Here is a 12,491-nt window from a genome sequence, read left to right on the forward strand (position 1 = left end):
GATAAAGGAAATAAAATGCTGGTTATTCATCGTATAATGCAAACAGATGCAGTGATATTGAGCATCAAAAAAGTATCCTGACACACTGACTACAACTGTTCAGCAAACTCAACTTTCATTATGCCATTTAAAGCCCCAAATGAGGAAACATAATTCGGGGTGTGTGATACCTCTTTACCGATCTGTCCCGGTCAGCATACACTGTGCCGTGTCTTTGGCGTGTTTCCATAAACTTCTGGAAAAAACAGCTGCGGCTTCAGTGACTCTTTTTAGTAAGCCGTATCCGGTCTATTACAAGTTTCCACCGGGTTGGAGTATTCTCAACTCACAGAGCTTTAAAAACTTTGGCAATTTGGACCAGCAGGTTGCTGAAACAGGTGTGCTCTGTTCCTTGCACAGTCGCACACATGATTTGGCTTACTAATGGCCAATCAGCTGCAAGTATTTCTTTTAAATATGTTACACAAATGTTCTGTTTTAGTTATGATTACGGCTTCTTAGCTGAAACATGTTAACGTTCAGTACTGCTGTTTTACTAAGTGCACTGAAGACCCTCCTGGAATGTTTTACGTTATGAGAAAATACAGATACAATTTTTTATTTACGGAACTTTGCCTCTGGGACTCTTTCTATTTTGGATTTACTTATTGCCCAGGTATATACACACACACATACATATATACATACATACAGAATTGCCCCTCAAATGTTGAAAATAAATTATAAATTGTGTGATTTTTGTAAAAAACTTGACTTACTATATCTAATAGCGACCCATAAATGCTTGTTTGGACTAGGGGTATGACAGAGAGCAAACATGCAGCAGGGACCACAACAGTAAATCGATAATACAAGAAAAGATTCACTGTTTACATGAGGCTGCTGTCGGCTCTTTAGGATAGATGTGTCATAAAAATTCCTGACGGAACATTTGTGTGTGTGTGTGTGTGTGTGTGGGGGGGGGGGGGGGTCTGTTGGAGTGCTCTCCATCTCAGATGTCTGCGCAGTGTGCACAGCAAGTCCTGATGTGGTGTAGCTGGTGGGTGTAACCATAAAAACTGCACACCACTTCAAAGCATAAGGACAGATTGATCCAGACACAAATGCTGTTGGCTCGTCTGAATACTGCTCTGTGAGACAGGTGTGGTCACGTGACGTCGCGCAATGACGTCACTGACCCATGAATCGATTCGGATCTGAACTGAATTGATCTGAACTGCAATGCATCACAAAATCGATTATTTTCAGCACCCCTAGCATTCTGCAGAGGCTTAGATACAAGGTAATCACAGAAGTAAAATGTGCATTAATACAACCATGCTGGTTATGCAAAACTGGGGAATGGGTAATAAAGCTCTAGGCACACTGAGCAACGGTCCCCGTCTGGCTTCCCGCATCAACCTTAGGGAGAATGGGTAATAAAGGGATTATCTATCTTTTTAAACAAGAAAAATTCTGGAGTAGACCGTGACTTTAACTTCTCTAACAATACATAGCTTTTTTATGTTACTATTTACAAAACTTTAACCCTTTAATTTGAGCCATTTGACAACCTTGTGCTGAAGCTGTTTACAACCATTTAAAATTGGTTTTGAATATTAATTCCATTGTGTTTATTTCTTCTGTGAGTTACCCACACAAACTGTATGCTGTATTTTCATTAGACCTAGCACTTTTAGAAACCAACTTAGTTTGCATTAATTAATGAAAATAGAAGCCCACATTGGTGATATTTCTTTGGAATTCCCTTGTGTACCCATGCACAGTTGTACACTATACTGCATTTATTATTTTTCCATAACACCAGCATTGTTTAATGGCACCTGGAGTTGGAAAAAAAAGCGATATTTATACCCCGGCAGTTCCCTCAATTAAACAGACTTCCCAGGATTCAAGTCTCGGCTGTGTCACAGGGACGAATGGGCTTTTATCACTCTGTCTGCCTGAGCTTCTATCACTTAAAGGGACAGTAAACACCTTGTAATTACAGGACATTCCTGTTGTATTGCTATAGAGTAACATATCAGCCAAGTCCTTTTTTACAGCAGTTATTTTTGAATAGCCAAACTCCGCCCACCATTTTCGTTATTTAGAGAAGCCAATCTGGGGTTTAGTCCACAGACAACATGGCTAGCTAGGGTCATAAAGTTAGTATAAAGTGCAGTTGTTATCTGATAAAGCCAGTTAGGGACATATATGTAGCTGAGTTAGCCTTGAGAAGTCAGCAGGGTGCTTCCTAATTTCTTAGAAATAGAAATTGCTTTTTTTTTTTTTTAAAAAACCACATGACATGAAAAGGGGCAAAATAAACAATACAAATATATTGCAATATTATTTTATTACATAGAACTAAACATTTTAAACAACAAACTTGATGTGCTTACTATATATATATATATATATATATATATATATATATATATATATATGTGTGTGTGTGTGTATATAAAGTTCCCTTTACCTCACAAATACACAGACCACGCACCAGTATCTTCTATATAGAAATATATATATTATAGAGATGTTCCCTCTGCCTCTCACACATACAGACCCCTCCCCAGTACATTATAGAGATAGATATTATCACACACAGGTTCCCTCTCACTCAAACAGAGCCAACTTCTTCAAAACCTTAGTAGAGACTAGAGGTTCCATACAAACACAGCCCTTTCTGCAGCATCTTATATACAGATATATAATATTATAAAGAGGTATTCGTCTATTATAGTGTTCAAATGCTGTTAAAACAACTCATTAACACTAGCAACACTGTAGTGATATGTGTTTAACCAATGGTTAATCACATTTCTTTCATGATTCAGATTGAGCAAACAATTTTAAACAATTTTCTAATTTACTTATATTATCAATTTTTCTTTGTTCTCTTGGTATCATTTGTTGAAATAGAGGGACATATGTTTAGGAGTCAGACCATTTCTGGAACACTATATGGCAGCAGTTTTGCAAGAATAATATCCATTTGTAAGACCACTAGATGGCAGCACTATTTCCTGCCATATAGTGCCTAAGGTGCCTACCTAGGTATCTCTTCATTATGGAATAGCATGATGGGAACAAAGCAAATTTGATAATAGAAGTCAATTGGAAACTTTTTTTAAATGGTATGCTCTGTCTGAAGCACCAAAGAAAATGTTTAGGTTTCATATCCCTTTAAAGTCCTGCTCAGGACCTGCAGCACAATGCTGGTCCTGTGCAGAAACTGACGCTTATCGAATGATCAGTGCTAGTCGTAGAACTGGATAACCACAGGCCTCTAGCAGTGCTTTAAGTATGTGTTTAACCCATGTAAGTTTGCATTATAATTCCCAAGGCAGAACATGCTGTGATCTCAGATGTCATTGCAGAAAATGCAGCTAGTCTGCAGAAAGTATGCAGGAAAAGTTAACGCGTTCACTTTGAAGAACTGCTCCACATTAGACTCTCCTCTCCAAACAGAGCGTTGCCCTGGCTGCACTGGGTAAGTTTTCCTTAACACAGGGCAGCCAGAGAAAAGTGCTGTTTGAAGAGAACAATCAAATACAGACCAGTGTTACAAAGCACAAGTGCATTGATTGTGACTGGCTCTCATTCATTTTTTTCCAAAGCCACCCTCCTAGCCTTTTCCGGGCTGTAAAGCTGTGACTTCTGAATGCAAGACATTCTTGTGAGCAATGCATCTTTTTATTACTACATTTTTACCATATAATTATGTGATGTTAGACCAAGAGAAAAGGAAGCAGTTCATTTGCAATTTAATTTTCAACGTCTGCAATATTATATAAAACTTTAAAAATTATTTAATTCTCTACTTAATCAACACATTGCGATTAAACTGGTGCTTTAGTGTAACTGCCTAATTTAAAATTTAATTTTATTGCAAAATGACCTGCAGAAAATTTTTCACAAAAAAAAAAAAAATCTCATTGCAGAAAGTGAATTCAAGTTCTGCCTCTGGGATTATAATAGCCCTTTGACTATGCATGCAACACACACCGCCCCTCCCTGTACCTTATATACAGATATATATTATAGAGAGGTTCCCTCCGCACAAGCACACACAAAGTTCCTCCCCAGTACCTCATATACAGATATAGTCCCTCTGCCTAATATGTACTGCACTTCTCCACAATCTAATATAAAGAGCAAAACACAGTTTATAGGCCGTATATAGAGCAACATATCATGTGGAAAAGTGGACTTGTGCTGCTCCTTCCACAATTTGCTACACATTTATCACACACACAGTATAAACACATAGTTAAACACACACAACATTGCACACACATATATATTACACACACAGTATAAACACATACAGTTACACACACTAAAACAGTTATACTAAAACAACAATTCACACACATTACACATTTATCACACACACAGTATAAACACATACAGTTACACACACACTAATACAGTTATACTTAAACAACATTGCACACACATTACACATTTGCACACATATATTATAGGCATAACACATCAGTCTATAGCTGATTTACTGACTTGGTAGGTTACACAGCTGAGAGTCAGCACATCCTACAGAGAAACAAAGAGAACACAGAAAATAACTATGTTATACGCTCACACTGTGGTCCCCTGTGCCTCACAAACACAGCCCCCTTTTCAGTACCTTATATACTGTACAGATATATAATATTGAGGTCTCCTGTGGCCCCACACACAGCCCCCCCCCCCCTCCCCAGAATACTTCTGCCTCATACCCCCACCCCCCAGTACTTTAAACGAAGATATACATATAATAGAGAGGTTTCCTATACCTCAAAAACAGTCCCCACCAGTACATTATATACAGATATACAATATGGTGGCCCCCTGTGCCTCACACACACACACCCCTCTTTCTCATACACAAACATATTATAGAGAGGTTCCCTCTGCTCTGCCTCACACACCTAACCCAATGCCCAGTACCTTATATACAGACACCTAATGCAATGGTTCCCTCTGCCTCTCATATAAATTCCTCTGCAGTAACTTAGTCAGAAATAGTCACTATTAAAAAGAGGTTCGTTGTGACGCGCATGTCCACAGTGCTTTATACACAGACACATCAACAATTAGAAAGTTACCTACATAAAACAACCGTACAGATTGCTGAGGCGCTAGCAGCTTGTTCCGTACAGTAGTAACTACAGGACGGTGTCTTGTCGAATCGTCAAACCCGTCGGAATGTGGAACCCGTCACTTCCGGACACGTGATTACTCGCAATCCGACGGGTTGTGCGTGCGCAACTCCAGTGTTCTGTGACAACGACGAACTTGTGAAAACAGCGAACCAACGACAGCCATGTGACTTGTGACGTCATATGTCCTTCTGCTGGAAGGGAAAAAGCTGCAGCCTGCTACATTATCCGTATTCAACATGGATGACTCATGTAGGTAAACACAAACAAAGCTACCGTTGTATTAGTCTTATGTATCTACATATGCTTTACTAAAGGAGGACTGTGTGTACGAAGCTAGCTACAGGCTCTGGGGAGGGAGATGAATGCGTGTTTGTGAGGCAGAGGGAGCCTCTCTATAGTATTATATAGCTGTATGGAAGGTACTAGTAGGAAGCTAAGTTCGTGTGTGTGAGGGAACCTCACAATAACTTACATCTGTATATAAGGTAATAGGGATCGGTCTGGATGTGTGTGAGGTAGACAGAGCAGCAGTATAATAGTTTAGATCTGTATATAAGGTGCAGGGGGCTGTGTGTGTCAGACCCAGGGCACCCACCTCTATATAATAATAAAGATCTATAAGTTAATAGGAAGGGGTTGTGCATATGAGACATGAGCAACCTCTCTATAATAATATAGATCTGTATATAAGGTACTGGGGAGGGGCTATGTGTGTGAGACAAGCAATCTCTCTGGGTGTATGTGTGAGGCGGCAGAGCCTGTAATAATATAGTTCTTTATATAAGGTACTGGGGAGGTGGATGCATGTGAGGCAGAGGGAGACTTTCTGTATATTTTTATTCCTGTATATAAGGTAGTGAGTAGGTTGCTGTGTGTGAGGCTGAGGGAACATAAATTATTAAATGTTTATATATAAGGGGAGCGTGTATGTATGTCATATGGACCCTCTCTATAGTACTGTGTATCTCTGCATGATGCGCTATAGTAGTGGGTGGTGCATGTGATACAGAAGGGATCTCTATAGTGTCTATATATAAGGTGCTGTGGAGGAGGCATGTGGGTGAGACAGATACTGGGAATGTAGAAGACATTAGTGACAATGGTTATGCGAAATAAAGTATTAATTACATTAAGCTTCATTATAAATGTTTTATACACACTTCACCAACGTCTGTGATACCCCTTCAGTACACCAGCCTTTAGTTCTGCAGCATATTGCTTAAAGGGACAGTCAACACTTCATTTAACATGATTTGATATTGAAAATAAAAAAACGGAGATCCGCCTGCACTATACCCCTCCTGCCTTGCCGCCTTGCTTCTGTCCTAATCAGCGTCGCTAACTTCTCTAATAACCGGTAAATATGGCAGCCAAACTCCCTCCACCGTTACGTAGCTGCCTTCTTCTTCAACTGATAAGCAAATCAGAATCCAGTCCTAGGACAGAAATTGCACGCGCATGCAATTTCTGTCCGAGGACTGGATTCTGATTTGCTTATAAGTTGAAGAAGAAGGCAGCTACGTAACGGTGGGGGGAGTTCGGCTGCCATATTTACCGGTTATTAGAGAAGTTAGCGACGCTGATTAGGACAGAAGCAAGGCGGCAAGGCAGGAGGAGTATAGTGCAGGCAGGTCTTCGGTTTTTTATTTTCAATACCAAATCATGTTAACGGAAGTGTTGACTGTCCCTTTAATAATTAGACAAGTAGTGCAAAACTAACCATAAAGCCTGATGTGCTCCCGAAGACGATTAAACAAAAAAGGTTTAGTTATTTTATATATATATATATATATATATATATATATATATATATATAAGGGGTGTGCATCTTCACTGGTCTCACGATTCGATTACGATTCGATTCTGCGATGCATCACGATGCATCACGATTACTGCCCACGATTTTCATGAACTTGTTCTATTCCATATATATATATATATATATATATATATATATATATATATATATATATATATATATATATATATATATACAGGGAGTGCAGAATTATTAGCCAAGTTGTATTTTTGAGGATTAATTTTATTATTGAACAACAACCATGTTCTCAATGAACCCAAAAAACTCATTGATATCAAAGCTGAATAGTTTTGGAAGTAGTTTTTAGTTTGTTTTTAGTTATAGCTATTTTAGGGGGATATCTGTGTGTGCAGGTGACTATTACTGTGCATAATTATTAGGCAACTTAACAAAAAACAAATATATACCCATTTCAATTATTTATTTTTACCAGTGAAACCAATATAACATCTCAACATTCACAAATATACATTTCTGACATTCAAAAACAAAACAAAAACAAATCAGTGACCAATATAGCCACCTTTCTTTGCAAGGACACTCAAAAGCCTGCCATCCATGGATTCTGTCAGTGTTTTGATCTGTTCACCATCAACATTGCATGCAGCAGCAACCACAGCCTCCCAGACACTGTTCAGAGAGGTGTACTGTTTTCCCTCCTTGTAAATCTCACATTTTATGATGGACCACAGGTTCTCAATGGGGTTCAGATCAGGTGAACAAGGAGGCCATGTCATTAGATTTTCTTCTTTTATACCCTTTCTTGCCAGCCAGGCTGTGGAGTACTTGGACGCGTGTGATGGAGCATTGTCCTGCATGAAAATCATGTTTTTCTTGAAGGATGCAGACTTCTTCCTGTACCACTGCTTGAAGAAGGTGTCTTCCAGAAACTGGCAGTAGGACTGGGAGTTGAGCTTGACTCCATCCTCAACCCGAAAAGGCCCCACAAGCTCATCTTTGATGATACCAGCCCAAACCAGTACTCTACCTCCACCTTGCTGGCGTCTGAGTCGGACTGGAGCTCTCTGCCCTTTACCAATCCAGCCACGGGCCCATCCATCTGGCCCATCAAGACTCACTCTCATTTCATCAGTCCATAAAACCTTAGAAAAATCAGTCTTGAGATATTTCTTGGCCCAGTTTTGACGTTTCAGCTTGTGTGTCTTGTTCAGTGGTGGTCGTCTTTCAGCCTTTCTTACCTTGGCCATGTCTCTGAGTATTGCACACCTTGTGCTTTTGGGCACTCCAGTGATGTTGCAGCTCTGAAATATGGCCAAACTGGTGGCAAGTGGCATCTTGGCAGCTGCACGCTTGACTTTTCTCAGTTCATGGGCAGTTATTTTGCGCCTTGGTTTTTCCACACGCTTCTTGTGACCCTGTTGACTATTTTGAATGAAACGCTTGATTGTTCGATGATCATGCTTCAGAAGCCTTGCAATTTTAAGAGTGCTGCATCCCTCTGCAAGATATCTCACTATTTTTTACTTTTCTGAGCCTGTCAAGTCCTTCTTTTGACCCATTTTGCCAAAGGAAAGGAAGTTGCCTAATAATTATGCACACCTGATATAGGGTGTTGATGTCATTAGACCACACCCCTTCTCATTACAGAGATGCACATCACCTAATATGCTTAATTGGTAGTAGGCTTTCGAGCCTATACAGCTTGGAGTAAGACAACATGCATAAAGAGGATGATGTGGTCAAAATACTCATTTGCCTAATAATTCTGCACTCCCTGTGTGTATATATATATATATATATATATATATATATATATATATATATATATATATATATATATATATATATATATATATATATATACTATATAATATGTGTATGTATGTATGTATGTATAAATATATATGTAATCTTTCAAACAACTGTGAAAGATGGGACAGCGCTCATAAACATAATAGAATATGCACAGAAAGAAATGTATCTGTAGATTTATTTTAAAAAGGAAAGTGTAAATGCACAGTGAGAAATAATGAGTCGGGAGTCTGAGTCTGGAGTTCCAGAGTAGCTTTGTCTCCCTAACTACAGCTGCATGTTCAAGGGAGTCTGTCTCCGGGTTTTACACCAGCTGCACCACATCAGGACTTTCTGTGTGCACACTGCGCAGATATCTGACACAGAGAGCACTCTTTACAGACCTCCCCTCTCACACACAAATGTTCCGGTCAGGAATTTTTATGACACCTAATGCCGACAGCAGCCTGATGTAAACAGTGAATCTTTTCTTGTTTTATCGATTCACTGTTTACTGTTGCGGACTCTGCTGTATGTTTTCTCTCTGTCAGACCCCTAGCCCAAACGAGCATTTATGGGTTGCTATTAGATATAGTAAGTCAAGTTTTACAAAAGGCACACAATTGCCTCTCAAATGTTGAAAATAAAGTATAAGTTGTGCGACTTTTGTAAAATCGTTTTTGTGTCTCTGAAAAATGGCCAAGAAATCATAAATTCTGCCAGGGTATGTACTTATGAGCACAACTGTATGTATGTATGTGTATATATATATATATACACACACAAAATCTATAGGGTGTGGGTATAGCCATTAATTGAAGATGAGATTGCCATACTGTTGACTCCGGTCATGTAAGATGTAGAAGAATGACACAAAAATTGTTTTGCATTTCATTTGACTACTTTTTTCATATTTGGGTATTAATGCAAACTAAAGTTTGTTTCTAAAAGTGATTGGTCTGCTGAAAAACAGCATATAATTTGTGTGGGTAACTCACAGAAAACCCCCCACTGAAATTGGTGTTTAAAGGGATAGTATAGTCAAAATTAAACTTTCATGATTCAGATAGCGCATGATATTTTAAGCAACTTTCTAATTTACTTCTATTATCAATTTTTCTTCATTCTCTTGGTATCTTTACTTTAAACAGCAGGAATGTAAGCTTAGAAGCTGGCCCATTTTTTGTTCAGAACCTGGGTAGTGCTTGCTGATTGGTGTCTAAATGTAGCCATCCAATCAGCAAGCACTATCCAGGTGCTGGACCAAAATGGACCTTACATTCTTGCTTTTTAAAACAAAAATACAAAGAGAATGAAGAAAAATTGATAATAGGAGTAAATTGGAAAGTTGCTTAGAATTGCATGATCTATCTGAATCATGAAAGTTTATTTTTGACTAGACTATCCCTTTAAAGGAACATTAAACCCAAAACTGTTCTTTCAGGATTCGGATAGAGAATACCATTTTTAAAAAGTTTCCAATTTACTTCTATTCTCAAATTTATTTCATTCTTATGTTATTCTTTGTTGAAGAGATGCCTAGGTAGGTAGCGTGCACATGCCTGAAGCACTACATGACAGGAAATAGTGCTGCCATCTAGTGCTCCTGCTAATGTATAACATTGTTGCAAAACTGCCGCTATATAGTGCTGCAGACACGTTCACACTCCTAAGCTTACATTTCTGTTTTTTAACAAAGGATAACAAGAAAACGAGGAAAAATTGATAATAGAAGTAAATTAGAAAGTTGTTTAAAATGTTATGTTCTATCTAAATCATGAGAGAGAGAAAACTGGGTTTTATGTCCCTTTAAATACAAAGATGTACAGAGGTGTCACATGCAGGGGCGTAACTAACAGTGATGCGAAGGTCGCCATTGCGACCGGGCCCAGCAGGTCTCCCAAACAGGGGGGCCCAACAAGGCAGGTGGTTGTATTTTTTTTTTTTATTATAAATTTTTTATAATTCCCCCCCAAAACTTAACCTGTTCAATTCACTAATATCCAATTCTGATTCAAATAATATATTTGGGGCAGTGCACACTAGGGCAGCCAGGCGCAGCAGCACAATTGTCATTATTTGATCTGATTGTCTGGTGCTGTCTGCTGTCGGCTGCCTGCCCCGGCCGGAACTTTTCATTTTGGCGCGACTGATCTCTTCTCTCCCTCCTCCTCCCTCCCTCCTGACAGGCTGCACGCACGTGTATCTCAACAATTTTCTCGTGACTGCACGTGCAGCCTGTTAGTAGCAGGACAGGAGTCGATCGAGTCTGGACTGGAGTGGAGGACAGTGGTCTGTGGTGCATTCTCTGGGTCCAGTGGGAGACTGAGTCTGTCTTTGGTTAGCGCAGCAGGCCGGCAGCAGTGTCACAGCCAGTGACTACAGAGTGGAATCCGATGTAAGCTAAAGCTGCTCAGACTGAAGGGGGCCGCAGCAGCACGGTGAGTTCCTTAAAGTCAGACTGAGGGGGGCCAAGGGGGGGCACAGTCACTCTCGGTGAGTGCTCACTCAGCACCTCAGATCAGAGACAGAGTTGCTGTAAGACTGAAGGGGGGCCGCAGGGGTCACAGTGAAGTTGGTGAAGTTGAACTCAGAATCATACTGGGGGGCACAGTCACTGTGTGAGCTTAGAGTCAGACTGAGGGGGGGGCAGCCACTGGCCGGGGGGGGCACGTTGAGGTGAGCACTGAGGGGGGACCACGGGGGGGGGGGGCACAGTCAATGTGAGCTAGAATTTAAGGCACAATACTTTCAATAGCATTTATATTGTCATCATGCTCTGCTATACTCAAACTCCTGTATTTGATTGTGTGCCCCTATTTGTTACGTAGTATCAGTTTGCTTAATTTCAATGCTAATATTGGTACACTGGTACTGGGTTTTGACATTGCAATGACCATTAAAGACATTAGCATTGCATAATCATTGCATGGATTTAAAATGAGCAGCTGCTTTTATTCCTTTTAAATTAGAAGTTTCCTTTCATTTCCCTGCCCTATGCTCTATCTGAATCAATAAAGTTAAAGGGACAGTATAGTAAAAAGCAAAGACAACAGTGTGAATAACAAGACCAACTCATAACAGGAGCCAGTTGTGATAATTTTGTTAATTGCCTTCATGTCTATAAAATAACCATGTGCCACTAAGAATTTATATTTGTAGATTATTTTAAACCAACTGATCCCACCCACACATCATCTGTTTTAAAAAAAAAAAAAAAATCTATCTAGTGGTTCTTATAAAACCAATAAGATGATAATAACCTACATTTTAGATATGATGTCCAGTTGCCCACTTACTTTAAAATCTTTGCAAGATAATGTTGGGGATTGGTAATGCTCATCTTTAGTGATATGATAGGAAGCATTTTAGTGCAGCTCTCTTTACATAATTGCACTGCAAAGTTCTTGTAAACTGTACTCTTGCTTTAGCTTTTGAAGAAAATTCAATAAACTCTGAGACATTTTTTTTATACCTGTTGTTTATGACATTCAAAAAGAGTGTCACAGTAATATCACAGTGCTTATTGTCTGAGATAATTGGTGCCAGTGTCACAGTAATATCACAGTGCTTATTGTCTGAGATAATTGGTGCCAGTGTCACAGTAATATCACAGTGCTTATTGTCTGAGATAATTGGTGCCAGTGTCACAGTAATATCACAGTGCTTATTGTCTGAGATAATTGGTGCCAGTGTCACAGTAATATCACAGTGCTTATTGTCTGAGATAATTGGTGCCAGCGTCACAGTAATATCACAGTGCTTAT

The 12,491-nt window shown here is 39.4% G+C and overlaps 1 protein-coding gene across 2 annotated transcripts in view; it reads right to left on the minus strand.

Annotated features, from left to right (window-relative positions):
• LOC128657328 (zinc finger protein OZF-like) overlaps window positions 1-5,211 on the minus strand; it is a 162,367-nt gene extending 157,156 nt beyond the window's left edge. For both annotated transcript variants that reach the window (XM_053711629.1, XM_053711630.1), the window contains exon 1: window positions 5,101-5,211. The gene's annotated coding sequence lies outside the window, so the exon portion shown is untranslated. The remainder of the gene's footprint in view (window positions 1-5,100) is intronic.
• Window positions 5,212-12,491: the final 7,280 nt, after the last annotated feature.

The sequence above is a fragment of the Bombina bombina genome, chromosome 4, assembly GCF_027579735.1.
Source record: "Bombina bombina isolate aBomBom1 chromosome 4, aBomBom1.pri, whole genome shotgun sequence".
NCBI classification, from domain to species: Eukaryota; Metazoa; Chordata; class Amphibia; order Anura; family Bombinatoridae; genus Bombina; species Bombina bombina.